Source organism: Aethalodelphis obliquidens, unplaced genomic scaffold (genome assembly GCF_003676395.1).
Source record: "Aethalodelphis obliquidens isolate GAN/ISIS:26980383/991018 unplaced genomic scaffold, ASM367639v1 scaffold26, whole genome shotgun sequence".
NCBI classification, from domain to species: domain Eukaryota; kingdom Metazoa; phylum Chordata; class Mammalia; order Artiodactyla; family Delphinidae; genus Aethalodelphis; species Aethalodelphis obliquidens.
In genome coordinates, this window is record NW_020837970.1 from 24,193,168 (window position 1) to 24,208,105 (window position 14,938).

A 14,938-nucleotide genomic window follows, 5' to 3' on the forward strand; every position below is an offset into this window, starting at 1 on the left:
GAATGGGGGTAAAATGCACAAAGAGGCCAAAGGACAACTTGTGTCCCGGGCATAGAGGCAACAAAGGAGCCAGGTGCCTGCAAAAGAATAGGTGCTCTGAATGAGTGAATGGACCCTGGGTCGGCTGTGGTGTCAGGTGCTGCAGCGGAGGGGAGAAGAGTGGGGAGTGATGGCCTGAATGAATCGCAAGGACATCTTATATTGTCATTAACCCAGCACATCCCAGCCTCCTCAGTAGCATGTAGGGGAGAGGAGTGAGGGGACGCTCAGACTTCTGAAGCCCCTCCAAGTGGGCGGAGGTATAGAGCCGTGGACCCTGTGCCAGGAGGCGCGTGGGTGGCTGGCTTAAAGACATCTTCAGCTTGCAGAGATGACCCCCTGGCCCCTTGTAGCAGCCAGGCCCCAGTGCCTCAGCCTTGGCAAGCTTACTCTGCTGAATTCTTCCCTGAAGAGCACAGGACGCGTCCCCGCACCCCTACCCTGAGTCACACAGCCCGGGAGTCCCTCCCGACCCTGGCCACCTTTCTCTTTTCCCTTCAGGACAGGGGCAGCTGAGCCTTTCTTTCTCTTCCAAGTCACCTCACTCCCAGGTCCTCCATGGAGCATTTCAAGTGTTAGAACCCCAGGCAGATGTTCTAGACCTTTCCTCAACCCCAGCCTGCTCTCTGTGAAAGTTTTTGGGGCCCTCGTGTCCTGCTTTGCACCCCTTCCTTGTGTGCCTCGAGTCTTTTCTCTGTTATGGCTCTCGGCTTTCCACTCTGCTGGCATCCCTGCAGTTCCTCTACCCACCTTGGAGGACAAGGGCAGGCACACAGGTCTTCCTGGTCCCCTGTGCAATGCTCTGCCCGTGAAGGATAGCAAACTGGATGCTGAGTATGTTTCCATTTCTTCTTCAGTTATAAACTGTAAATATCTGTGTCTGAGTCTTGCTTGTATTGCTTATACGGTAGGCTCTCAATAAATGTTCGATGAATGAGTGAACACTGCTCTGTATGTCCTCACTCTCCTGTTTGCTTGTGTATGATATGGCCTTTCGTCTCTTTCCCCTTTCCCTCCGCCTGAGCAGGGTCTTCCAAAGCCTCCCCGGGATTCCAGAAGACTGCTCCTAAAATCCAGGCTTCTGTGAACTGGGCCAACTGGCTTGGACCTGCTCTGGAACCCGCCTTCATTCAGCCTATTACATTCTCCAGACCTCCTTTATGTCATCACCTCCATTCATCCTCATAGCATCCTTGGGAACCAGGTGGCATTATCCCCATTTCATGGAGGAGCAAACTGAGGCTCCAAGTACAGAAGTGGCATATAGGCAACTGGCAATAGCTGATACCACCCCAGGCCCGCCATCCTGCCTGCCTCTAATATGAGTTGTCAGACTGCAGTTAATCAAGACAGAAGTGATGTGAGTGAATGTGGAGACGGCTCATGGCTCCCTACCTTCCACAGTTGTTTTAATTTAATAGGAGCTCAGAGGGTAAACGTTCCAGAGGCCCTTGCATATGTGGGGGTTGCAAGAGGAGTGTGGCCTTGGGCTAAAGCAGAGACATCAAGACACTGTCTGATGTCTGGAGTCTGACCATTATACCTCCTGGGAAAAAATGGGAAAGGCTGGATGGGGAAAGTCAGATTCTAGCAGCTGGAGGACAGGAGGGGAGGGGAGAAGCTAGAGATTGCAAATGTGGACAGCTCTTTCAGAGTGGCCCGTGATGGAGGCCAGAGGGTGAGAGGTCACAAAGGGCTGTGAGGGAAGGTGGTGGCCCTTTAGATGCTGGTGGGAAGGAGCAGAACAGTGGAGGTTGAACATTGAGGAGAGAGGGGGTGATGGAGGAGTGACAGCTTGTGGGGATGAGAGGATCCAGAGTCCCTGTGGGTTGGGGTCAGTTATAGACAGCATGATCCTCAGGTTGACAACCATATTTGAAAGCAGATGTTGCTATGAACTGAGTTGTGTCCTCCCAAAAGGTACACTGAAATCCAACCCCAGGTACCTGTGAATATAACCTTATTTGGAAATAGGGTCGTTGCAGATGTAATCAAGTTAAGATGGAGTCATAATGGATTAGGCTTGGCCCTAAATCCAATGACTGGTGTCCTTATAAGAAGGTCACATGAAGACAGACACACAGACAGGAGAGTGGTGTATGAGGATGGAAACAGAGACTGGAGTGATACACCTACAGGCCGAGGATTGCCAGCAACCCACCAGAAGCTGGAAGTGGCAAGGAAGGATTCTTCCCTAGAGCCTTCCAAAGGAGCGTGGCCCTGCTGACACCTTGATCTCAGACTTCTAGCCTCCAGAGAACTGGGAGAGAATAAATTTCTGTTAAGCCACCCCATTTGTGCTAATTTGTTATGGCAGCCCTAGGAAACTAATGCAGACATTCTATGAGCTGAGCTTGCCTGTGGAGGAGGGTTGGGGAGGGGTGCTCACCTCTGGCTAAAGTCTGTAGCTTCCACTCATTCCTTCCAGCCTCCCTGGTGACCAGCAGCCTGGGGAGGCTAGAAGCATGGACTCACCCCACATGGTCTAACATGGAGCTGCAATAGAGGGTTTGGGCTCGGGGAGGCTGGCATTGAGTGGGGGACGATAGGCAGCACAAAGGTAAAGGGGGAGTGCTTACAGTAGAGGTAGTGGCCTTGGAGGAAAAAGCACAGGCCCTGAGGCGCTTCTGGGCTGTGTGACCCTTGAGCAGATCATCTGACCTCCCTGGACCTCAACCGCCCCCACTTGTACTTGAGACCATGCTCTCTGCAGCATTGGCACTGGGCCTCCCGAATAGTACAGTCCCAATACGTGATAGCACTCATTACCGTATGTTTTCATTCTGGCCATGGGGATCAATTTCACATTTAGCAAACATTTCTTGAAGGCTGACTGTGTGTCAGGCCCTGTGCTGGCTCCGGGGACAAGGACACACGCACACCACACACACACAAGCAATTTATGGCCAGAGACTGTCAGACTGGATTTTAAAAATAACCCCATAATCCTGCTTTATGCTCTTTACACAGACACACCTAAACATAAGGGCAAAACCAGATGGAAAGTAAAAAGGATGGAAAATGGCACACCTAGCAAATACGAATCCGAGCAAATACAAATGGCGGTACTATTCCATTGGTCTAGCATTGTTAACATCTCTAACGATGCTGAAGGCATTAAAGCATTAATGGGGTCTGAAGGCGCAAAAGCATTATTAGGGATAAAGAAGATCATTATATAATGATATAAAATAACAATTCTCCAGTAAGATATTTGAAAAAGTTTAGCTTATATTCACATAACAACAACTGGTAGAATTGCAAGGGAGAAATGGATAAATCCATGATCATGGTGGCAGATTTTTAACATACCTCTCTCAGTAACTGAGAGCTCGACAGGTTAAAAACAATTAGGGTACAGAAAATTTCAACAACACAATTAACAAGCTTGATCAAATGGGTAAGTATAAAACCTTGCACCCAACAGTTAGAGAATATACATTCTTTCCAGTGTGCATGAAATATTTTTAGAAAATTAACCATGAACTAGCCATAGAACAACTTTCAACAAAAACTAATAAATCCCTACTATACAGACATACAGTTTCCAATCACAGTCCATTGAAGTCGGAAATCAATAACAACAAAATTAAGAAAACAAAATCCTATGTTTGAGAAAAAGCTTCTAAATAATGCAAAAACTAAATCATAATGGAAATTAGAAAACATTCGAAACTGAGCAATGAAAATATGAAGAGCTAATATTTATTGAGTGTTTGCTGAGTCAGGCCTGTTCCAAATGCCTTGTTGTTTATAGATCCCCATTTCCTAGATGAGAAAAATGAGGCATGGAGTAGGTGAATAAATTGTGCAAGGTTCCACTGTAGCTAAATGGCAGAGCGGAGATTCAAAGCTGGTCTGGAGTTCAAGTTCATAACTACATATCAAAACCCTGATGTATTCTTAGCTGATGTGTTCTTAGCTGGCGTGACCGTGTGGCCTTCTTAGAAAGGAAGTATAGGCCTTCCCTACACCCAGGACATGGCAACAACTCCCAGCATCCCACTGTGCCAGGCTGTCATTCCAGCGTCAGCAGCCTCATGTGCCCCCCACCCAGGAGCCCCTCCCAGCCCCATCTTTCCCTGTCGAAATCCCAGCCTACATCAAGGCTGAGCGCAAAGGACCCTTTTCTGTAGCCTTCCTACCCTCCTCTGACACTCCTGCAGGCCATAAACTGGAAAGCTGACCTTGCCACTTCTCTGCTTTAAATCCTTCTCTGGGTCCCTGCTGCCTGGCAGTGCTCCCCCAGACTTCTCCACTGAAGTACTCTGAAAGGCTCTGCATTCAGCTGTGAGTGAAATGTTCCTTAAAACCTTGAGTTTCATCTTCAAAATTCATCCAGTTTGCAGTCTGCTTCATACTACATCCGTGTTTATTCCACAACAAAAATAATGTCCCCATCCTCAAGTGACTGATGCTCCAAATACACCGTGTGTTAGCACCACGGAGAACCCCAGTATGAGAAGCAGGAACTAACAAGGTAAAGCCCAGAAGCCTGTGCCCGCACCATGGGCTCCCTCTCCAGCCTTCTCTGGACCCCGGACCCCGCGCGAATCCACTCACGCTGTCCCATCTACCTGGGGTGTCAAGCCTGCTAGAAGGGGCACTGGCCTGTGTCCCACATCCCCTGCTTATTTTGTGCCGTGCTGCTCTGCTGGCCTGGCTGCTGCCCCCTGGCCTTTCAGCATCCTGAATCTGAATCCCCTTTCCTGCCCCTGCCCTCCCCACCTCTTAAAGCATTTTCAGCTATCTCTTTTAAAGCACTCAGGGACCACAAACAGTGGCTTGGGCCTGACTGAAAGAACGTTTCCGGCCTCCCAGTTATGGCAGGTTTGTACTGATAAAGTCATGCCCTCCAGCCACCATTTGTTTGGGCTTCCCCCACTTCCTGGGGACCCTCAGGGCACCTGCCACAGGGCACCCCGGGTTCAGTCCCTATGAGTACAACCCCCTCCCTGGGCTGAGCAGGTGGTCCTCCAAGCCAGGGACCTTGCTTCTCCAATATGTTTGTCTCACCCTCACGACAGCCTCTGGGCTGATGTGGGTGCTGGAAGATTCCTTGCTGAAATGGAAATGTGTGTGGCCCTGACTCTTGACCCTTCCACTTAAAGTTTCTCTGCTCTTAGCTCGCTGATTAAAATGTCAAGTAGGGCTTCCCTGGTGGCTCAGTGGTTGAGAGTCCGCCTGCCGATGCAGGGGACACGGGTTTGTGCCCCAGTTTGGGAAGATCCCATCATGCCGCGGAGCGGCTGGGCCCGTGAGCCATGGCCGCTGAGCCTGCGCATCCGGAGCCACAACGGGAGAGGCCACAACAGTGAGAGGCCCGCGTACCGCAAAAAAAAAAAAAAAAAAGTCAAGTAAACAGGAATCTGTAAACCCACTTTCACTTCCCCGAGGGTGGAGTGAGCTCCATTTTAAATGCCCTTCTTCTGTAGTTAGGATGAATAATCACCTCCTAATTGACACACTTAATGAATGGACAAAGGAAGGGTGTGGGGGGCAGGACAGGGGAGGGGGCGTGGAGTGGGAAGGGTCATTCCTGAAGGAATCCAGTTGTCACCTTGGATTATTGTAGAGGGAGATGGCAATATGGGGACAGAAAGATACCATTAATTTGGTCAGCAAGATATGAACTTATAAACCAAGGAATGTGTAAGCTAGAAGCACCCTCCTCAGAGGTCCTAGCCAAGCCCCTGTTTTAGAGGAAACTGAGGTCCAGGAAGAGGAGGGAACTGTCCAAGGTAACACAGGGAGCCCATGTCACAGCCTGGATTTCTCAGTTTGACAAGGTCCCAGGAGGAAAGCAGGCCACCCTGACACAGGGTGAGCAACCATTTGCCTGGGACTGGTTTCCAAGAAGCTGGAACTTTCAGTGTTAAGACTGGGCAAACCTGGATGGTGCTCACCCTAACCCCTGTGGGTCGTGGTTTCTCTGTCTTCCCTGTCTGTATGTCTCCAAGAGAGCTTCTAGGAAAAATACGAAAAAAGCAAAGATATCTGATGCAGCCAGTCCCTTGGACCCATCAGGACCAATGGCTTAGCCTGGGAGCGAGGTGGGCACGGGGGGCCCAAAGTGGCTGGGACTCTTAACGCTGCCCAGGCCCTGCTTGCTCTGAGCACTTTGCCTCAGTCTCCAGCTTGGCCAGTCTTTGACTTCTTTGCTCTATTGTACAAAGGACAATCTAAAAGCTCTCTCGGAGCTGTTTAACTTTGATCTCTATAAACATTTCTTTTGGTATATGCCAGGATCCACATGGTGTATATTTTGAGAGACTGTTTAGCAATGTGCTGGCATGTCTTTCTGTTGCTTTTTAGTTTGGGTGAGGATCCGGACAGCTCTGTCCCTAACTTTCCGTGTGACCTTGAGCAAATCTACGTATCTTTCTGAGCCTTGATTTCCCCATATGTGGGAAATTCCTATCTGACTTGCTCTGAAATTTGACTAGAAATTGCCTATCATATAGTAAGCACTCAATAAAAGGTTGCTGTTGTTACCTCCGGTCCCTGATGGCTCTGGGTCCAGTCTATCCCTTCCTCCAAGGTTTGGGGGAGTCAGCTAGGGGTCAGTGAAGACACTGGGATTCTCTGTGGATAAAATTTAAGACTTCTCTCTCTTGGCCCCTGCCAGTCGAGAACTCAAATCTGCTGTTAAATATTTAACAGTTTCCACACAGAGGCTTTTCACCAGAGCATCTTTTCTCCTTAAATTATCAGAACAGAGTTGAAGTTCTGAAGGGTGCTCATGTTTTCCACATAGAGAGCTACAATTATATAACAAGGGAGGAATTTGGATATGGCTAGGTGGAGGTGGAGTGGACGAAAGGTCTGGGGGCTGGTAGAAAGGGCACTGGCCTGGGCATCAGGAGACCTAGGACTCTGTCCCAAGTCTGCTCCTCATTTGCTTTTTGGCAAAAGCAAGGCCCTTTTCCCTCTGGGCCTCTCTGGCTCCCTATCCATGAGATAAGCAGGTTAGAGTCAGTGACCTCCAAGGCTCTATCTAGCTTTTAATTTTTTGAGTTTAGTTTTTTGGACCTGATTGTGCTAGCTACACAGTAGGCATTAATAAATGTGGCATTTAATGAATGTTTGTTTAATGAATTAATATATGCGGGAGGGTACGGACACCGGATGAGGACTTTGACCCATGCCATTCTCTTCTGGGAGAAGGGCCTGGCCCCAGCGTGGTATTCACTGGTCTGCTGGTTAGCCCCCAGCAGCACAGTCCTGAGGAAAACAAGAAGGGTTGAGGGCCAGGATGTCTGTCTCCCTTCCTGGGGTTCCAACACTGACTTCTTCCTTCCAGTGCAGCAAATTTCTCTTCCAATTGAACTCCTACCTGGAAGTAGCCAAAAGACCCAGCTCCATATACCATTTATATGTGGAATCTAAAATATGACGCAAATGAATTTATCTACAAAACAGAAACAGACTCACAGACATAGAGAACAGACTTGTGGTTGCCAAGGGGGAAAGGCAGTGGGAGAGTGAAGGATTGGGAGTTTGGGATTAGCAGATGCAAACTATTATGTATAGGATGGATAAACAAGGTCCTCCTGTATAGCACAGGGAACTATATTCAGTATCCTGTGATAAGCCATAATGGAGAAGAATATGAAAAAGAATATAGATATGTATAACTAAATCACTTTGCTGTACAGCAGAAATTAACACGACACTGTAAATCAACTATACTTCAATAAAATAAAATAAAAAAAAAAAGAAAAGTGCATTTGCATGAGGGGGCTCTGAATTCTAGTCCTAGATCTGCCCAGTCCAAACTTCTGGGGGAAATGTGGGCAGTCTCCATCCCTTCTCCAGACCAGGGACATTTTTTCCTTCAGACACAGTGCCAAGGGCTTGCAAGAATGCTTTAAAAAAAGGAAACTTATGAATGAATGCATGAGTACATAAATGTCTAAAGGCATAACACTACATCGATTCAACTCAGATAGGACTTTTGATAAACTTTTGTATTAAAGTACAACGTTAATATTTTAAAAAGCACAAATGTCGTAAATGTTTAACTCAAATTTTCACAAAGTGAACACACTCAGGTAAACAGCACCCAAATCAAGAAAGAGACCATGACCAACATCCCTGGAGGCCCCCTCGCACCCTCTTCCATTACTACTTTCCCAAAATGTAACCACTCTTCTGTCTTCTGTCTCAGCCACTTTTTGTATTTTATCCAGCTTTCCTAGCAGATCTTGGCAGGATAGTTGGTCTGCTACAAGCTAGTACAACATAGCCAGAAGCAGAAATCCTTGCCTTCCTCAACGCCATACAGCTTTCTAAAATGTCAATATGTTTGATATGGTGTTTGGGTGGGGACTCCACTAATAAGTGTACTGAGGGCTTCAGATATTTTTTATTGTGGTAAAATATAATATTTATAACCATTTGTAAGCATGCAATTCAGTGGCAATAAATATATTCACAGTGTTGTATAACTATTACAACTGTCTATACCTGAAACTTTTTCATCATCCCCAACCAAAACTGCATACTCATTTCACAATACCTCTCCCTTCCTTGCTTTTCCCAGACCCTGGTAACCTCTATTCTACTTTCTGTCTCTATGAATTTGACTATTCTAGGTACCTCATATAAGTGGAACAATATTTACAATGTTGCTTCTGTGCTTGGCTTATTTCACTTAGCATGATTTTTTTAAGGTCCATCTATGTTGTAGCATATGTCAAAATTTCATTCCTTTTTATGACTGAATACTATTCCACTGTATGCATATACTATATTTTGTTTATCCACTGATCTGTTGCTAGGCAATTAAGTTGTTTCTATCTTTTGGCTATTATGAACAGTGGTGTACAAATATCTGTTCAAGTCTGAGATTTTAAAATGACCCTATGGGGACTTATTTCCTACTTTGTAAATGAGCAGTTGGGCAACTTCCAGCTCTAAGACTCCATACAATGAACGGGCTCCCAAATGGACTAAGAGGGCTGGGAGGTCAAAGGTACATACATGCCAGTGACTTGCCCCTCCCCAGGAACGTAGAGGCTTCTCGTGTGCCCACTGTGTGTGGCAAGATTGGACAACGGGGGCTTCCCTGGTGGTGCAGTGGTTAAGAATCTGCCTGCCAATGCAGGGGACATGGGTTCAATCCCTGGTCCTGGAAGATCCCACATGCTGTGGAGCAACTAAGCCCGTGCACCACAACTACTGAAGCCGCCTGTGGGCCTAGAGCCCATGCTCTGCAACAAGTGAAGCCACTGCAGTGAGAAGCCCGTGCACCGCAACTAGAGAAAGTTCGTGCGCAGCAACGAAGACCCAACGCAGCCAAAAATAAAATTAATTAATTAAAAAAAAACCCTCTCTTTCCTTTCTCTTACAAAACTTGATAGTACTTTCAAAAAAAAAAAAAAAAAGACTGGACAACGGCATGGCTGGAGCAGCCCCTCCCTCCACAGCTGCAGTCCTAGGGAGACAGAGGACAGTCTCCGGGTAAGAAGTGTTCAAATTGAGCCTGGAATCCTGGTCTGACCCACCAGATCAGGTGGTAATTCCCTGAGGACTGGGGGTCTCAGGGTGGGGGGTTCTGGCCCAGGAGGGGATGTCTTTGGTAGTGAGGCATGGGGCCTCTGCTCTAACCCTTGGTGGCAGGAGCCTCTCCCCATGATGTCTGAGATGGCAGGAGGGCAGGGAGGCCTGTCTCCACCACTGAACCAATCCTGGAAGGTTCAGGGACTGACTGACTCAGTCTACTCCAGAGGTGTAGACTGGCAGCCTGCAGGTTACAAGTGACCCATGGGTGGGTTTTATTCAGCGAGCACGTTTTGGCATTTAAAAAAAGTTAGTTGTCAACATTTGAAAATCAGGAATTTTTGCTTAAAGTCCAGATTTCTGGTTCCTTTTTAAATAAAGTCAGAAGAGCTGGTGGTCCTGGGCCTGCATGCCCAGCAGTGGCTGCCCCTTTAGATCAGACCTCTACTCTCACAGGCAGCCCTGGCCCTTCACTCATCTGCCTAGTCCTGTAACACCAGAGCCCTTTCGACTATAATTCCTTTTCAACCAACCAAGAAATGCTTCATAAACCCCAGGAAATGAAAGGTCAGATTTAAGAATTTGTTAGCTGACTGGTGCATAATGACCAAAGCATGGGTGCTGGAGCCAGACTGCCTTATCCAAGTTCCAGCTCTAGGATTCGTTGCATTGTACCAAACAGGCCTGCAAGCCTTGTAATTGCCCAGCTGCAAGACCAAAGAAAAAGCCTGTAGACACTAACAGAGACGTCAACAATATGGAATCTTACACATCTGAAGCAAAAGGTCCTGGAGCAACACTCCACAGTGTATGGCAGATAGGACATGGCAGCCATCTTCATTACTCGCAGGGAGAAGGAAGCTACCATATATAGGGGCAGGGAGGACTGACAATAGGTTGGGGCTCATCAGTTACCAGGGAAACCAGAAGCTGGGGCAGGGGGCAAGCACCTAGTTAGTTACTGATTAAGCCCTATGATTAAGGGGATTGGACAGTCCTGTGAGGAAGCAGGGACTGGTCAAGCAGGGGATGTACGGAGAGCAAGAGAACAGCCATCTTGAGCAGCCAGACCATACAGATTCATTAGCTGTGTGTCCTTGAGCACGTTACTTAACCACTCCATGTCTCAGTTTCCTTATCCTTATGATGATAATAACAACACCACTTTCCTCCTGGGATTGTTATGAGGCTGAAATAAATTAACACATTTACAGTACAGTACTTTGCAAAGTGCCTGGGTCATGGAAAAGGAGAAGGGGAACAAGAAGAAGTGGTTATGACATTGCAGGCCTTGAAGGTGCCCCAGCACCAGCTTGACGGGGGTGTGTCAAGCCCAGCTCTGCTACGTGTTAGCTGTATAGTCTTGCACAAGTCATTTAATCCAGCTGAAGGTCCTTTGAGAACATGGAGGCACTTCGCAGAGTGGAGACTCCACAATTGGTAGCTATTAGTATTAAGTGCTTGCTGAATGCTCTTGGCTTGCTTCCACACGAGCCCTGCTGCCCACCACTTTCGGGGCTGGGGAATGGATATTGACCTGGAAGACTGGGAGATGGAGCTGAAAAGAACAAAGAGGCTATGCTGGGTACAAAGGCACCATTGTGAGCATGCGGGCTCACAATTTCCTTTCTGTCCTTTCAACCTGCAGGGATGCCATTTGGGACCTGAGTGGGAAGGGCGTGGGAGCCCGTCCAGAGTTTACCAGCTGGTCTCAGGGAAGGTCAAAGAAGCACACGATGCCAGAGGAGAGACCGCCCTGCAAGGTCCTTGTGTGTCAGTCTCCTTGTTATGTAGGTGAAGAATCTGGGGACCAGAGTGGGAAAGAGCATCTGACATCACAGAGCAAATCAAGGGTGGAAACCAGAGCCTCACACAGGGGAGAGCAGGAAGTCCTACTGCTCCAGGTCTTCTATTCATAGGGGCATTTGAGGCACTGTTCAGACATTTGACCCTTTTTCCAAATGAAGTTGTATATTCTATCATTAAACACACTGAGAAGATGGCAAAAGTAAACATTTATCTTACAACTTAAATATTGAGAAGTGCACTTGGCATCGTGGAAGCTGGAAAGTCCATGTCTTTGCTCTTTCTAGCCCAGTAGGGTTGGAGCCTCTAGTACAGGTAGGGGTGGGTAATCGAAGCCAGAGAGGTAACTTGATCTTGATCAGGCAAGACCAGACAGGCTTCATTAAGGAGTTTGTAATTTGGGCTTCATCCTGAGGCAGTGGATGACCTTGGAGAGATTTAAGGGAAATAGCAGAAAGATCAGCATGCTGGCTGCAAAGATCTCCCCAGACCACTGAGGAGTGTGGTTTAGCTTCAGCTGGTACCCAGAGGGAGGAGGGAAGGAGACGGGAGTACCAGGGTCTTCATAGTGCTCATCTCAGCCATCTCCATGGTGACACTGGAAGATGGTACAGTTCCTTTCAATGAAATTTCCCTATTAAAATTTCAAGTGTTTTGGGTTTTTCTTTTTGCGGTACGCGGGCCTCTCACTGCTGTGGCCTCTCCCGTTGCGGAGCACAGGCTCCGGACGCGCAGGCTCAGCAACCATGGCTCACGGGCCCAGCCGCTCCGTGGCATGTGGGATCTTCCCAGACCGGGGCACGAACCCGTGTCCCCTGCATCGGCAGGCGGACTCTCAACCACTGAGCCACGAGGGAAGCCCCTCAAGTGTTTCTTTGTTTCAGGATGGCCTAGACACTGGCTTCTCCCCCTTCTCTCTGAACACAAACAGGCAAACGGAGAAGTTGAGGGAGTAGAGAAGAAAATGCTGCGTTGAGATGGTATGAGGCAGACGGGCCCCAGCAGTGCCACCAGCCTGTACAACCTTGGCCACCCATCCTCCATCCTCCACCTTTAGGCCTCCCCAGGCCCAACATCTAGCGGAAATCAAGTTGTGCCTGTTCTGAATAAGAAAAGCTTTTCTTCTTACACTCACTCAGTGAAACTCAAGGGAAGCGACCAGCACTTCTGTCCAGGGGTCTATGTGGTCATGAGCTCCTTAGAGACCTCCTTAAGCCGTCCCTTTTCTTAGCCTTCCCTCTCTCACTCTCACCCCTTCTCTCCCCACCTCCCCATATTTTGTAGATGAAGAAACAGAGGCCCACATTATGGAGGTGACTCACATAAAGGTTAAAATTACCAAGGAACTTCCTCAAAAAATTACACATCGAATTACCATATGATCCAGCAATTCCATTTCTGGATATACACCCAAAAGAATTGAAAGCAGGGAATCGAACAGATATTTGTACACCGACACTCAGAGCAGAATTATTCACAATAGTCAAAAGGTGGAAGCAACCCAAATGCCCATCAACTGATGAATGGATAAACAAAATGTGGTATATTCATGAGATGGAATATTTATTCAGCCTTAACAAGAAAGGATATTCGGAGGTAAGGTATGCTACAACATGGATGAACTTTGGAAACATTATGCTAAGTGGAATAAGCTAGACACAAAAAGATAAAATATTATATGATTCCACTTACATGAGGCACCTAGAGTAGTCAAATTTATGGAGACAAAAAGTAGAACGGCAGTTGCCAGGGGCTGAGGGGAGAATAGGGAGTTGTTTAATGGGTACAGAGTTTCAATTTGGGAAGATGAAATAGTTCTGGAGTTGGATGGTGGTGAGGGTTGCACAACAATGTGAATGTACTAATGCCACTGAACTGTACACTTAAAAATGGTTAAAGTAGTAAATTTTATGTTATGTTTATTTTGCCATAATTAAAAAAAAAGAAACACACAATACAGAATGGTATCCAATCCAGGATCACCTATTGCATCGATTATTATTGCCACTGTATCTCTTTCAACCTAGCAAAAGTCATTTTTTAAAAATACAATACTTGTTGAAGTATTGTCCTGCAGAATTTCCCACTTTCTGATTTTGTGCTATTGCTTCCTTCTGCTGTCATTTGTCTGGTTCCTCTCTTTATTTCCTGTAAACTGGAATTAATATCTAATGGTTGATAGATCCACATAAAGTATTTTTTGGCTAGAATAAATAATGACCATTGATCTTGTGTACTTCAGATTATATCACCATTGAAGACACACAGTCTCATTGAAGATTAGTAAACCACTAGCAAAACTCAGATTAATTTCTCAGTTAGGGTGGTGACAGCTTGATTCTTCCATTGTACAGTTACTCTTGAATCTAGGAAGTAACCCGTGTAGTGTTGCTTTGAACCTGTGTGACCCTTAACAATTATTAACATAACGGTTTAACCTCGAAGGATAATCCTCGTTTACAAGGGTTTGCCGATTTACGCTTTTTCTAATCCTACGTTTTTTCCCCCACCCTATAAAGTAGAGCACTCCCTCATCAACTGGGACTATTTGGTTACTACTAGAAAAGCAGAATAAATCTTTAATTTTTTTCGTTCTAGTGGGGAGAGTTTTGAAATAATGGTCCCTTCCCACACAGAGGTGTTATCATACTGTAGGATAAATGTTTTTACCTTTTAGTTCTGTGTGTGAGCAAACACCACAATTAATTCAATTAATTTCTGAGACTGCGTTAGCTTTTTAATAATCTTCTACTATGTGAACAATGGGGCATGGCTTCGTTTGAACCACCGTCGTGTCGTAGAAAAATGCCAGATACCTCAAAGCCACACGGGGGCCCCCGAGAGGCCAGCCAGCTCTACACATGTGCTTTGGATCTGATCTTCTTTAGAAGGTACGCAGGACGTTCCTCCAGACCCAGCTGTTGTGTCCGGCCACGCAGGCGTCGAGAACATTCTTGGTCCCCGGAGCGGCAGGGGGTGAGCGCTTTCTCAGCGGGGATCTCGGGGATAAACAGGAGGCACCCCACGCTCACTTCCGTCCTCTCAGCGGGAATTCAGGGGCGCCTGCATCAGCCCGCTTTACCGCTGACCACTAGAGGGCCATTTAAACATTTATTAAACAGTAAAAGTTTGTGTGCACAGAATCGGAAATGAAACACAATTTTGAGAGTAGTATAAAACTTTACCCAAAAAAATTATGGGAAAAAAATTAGATACAAAATATAAGTCTTGGAACAAGTTAAAACAATCTTATTACTTTGAAAAGATTTAGAAAAAGGGTGTTGCTCAGCTGCCCGGCTAGCTCAGTCGGTAGAGCATGGGACTCTTAATCCCAGGGTCGTGGGTTCGAGCCCCACGTTGGGCGGTTGCTTTTCTGCGTTTTTTTCCAATTCTCTATTACTTCATATGGTCCATAATAATTGAACTCAATCTAGACGATCTTACTTTCAAACAATTCAACACGTAACTGACTTCAATCCAGTGTTACTTATTTTCAAACAGTTCAACACATTAAAAATTAAGACTGAACAAGTTAAAAAAAGGGAACAATAAAACTAGAAAACAATTTCATATTATAAATACACAGTTA

The 14,938-nt window shown here is 46.6% G+C and overlaps 1 non-coding gene across 1 annotated transcript; it reads left to right on the forward strand.

Moving 5' to 3' along the window:
* The first annotated feature begins 14,640 nt into the window (after positions 1-14,640).
* Positions 14,641-14,713, forward strand: TRNAK-CUU (transfer RNA lysine (anticodon CUU)). Its single transcript has one exon. It is a non-coding gene; the product is annotated as a tRNA-Lys (tRNA).
* The last annotated feature ends 225 nt before the right edge of the window (positions 14,714-14,938 follow it).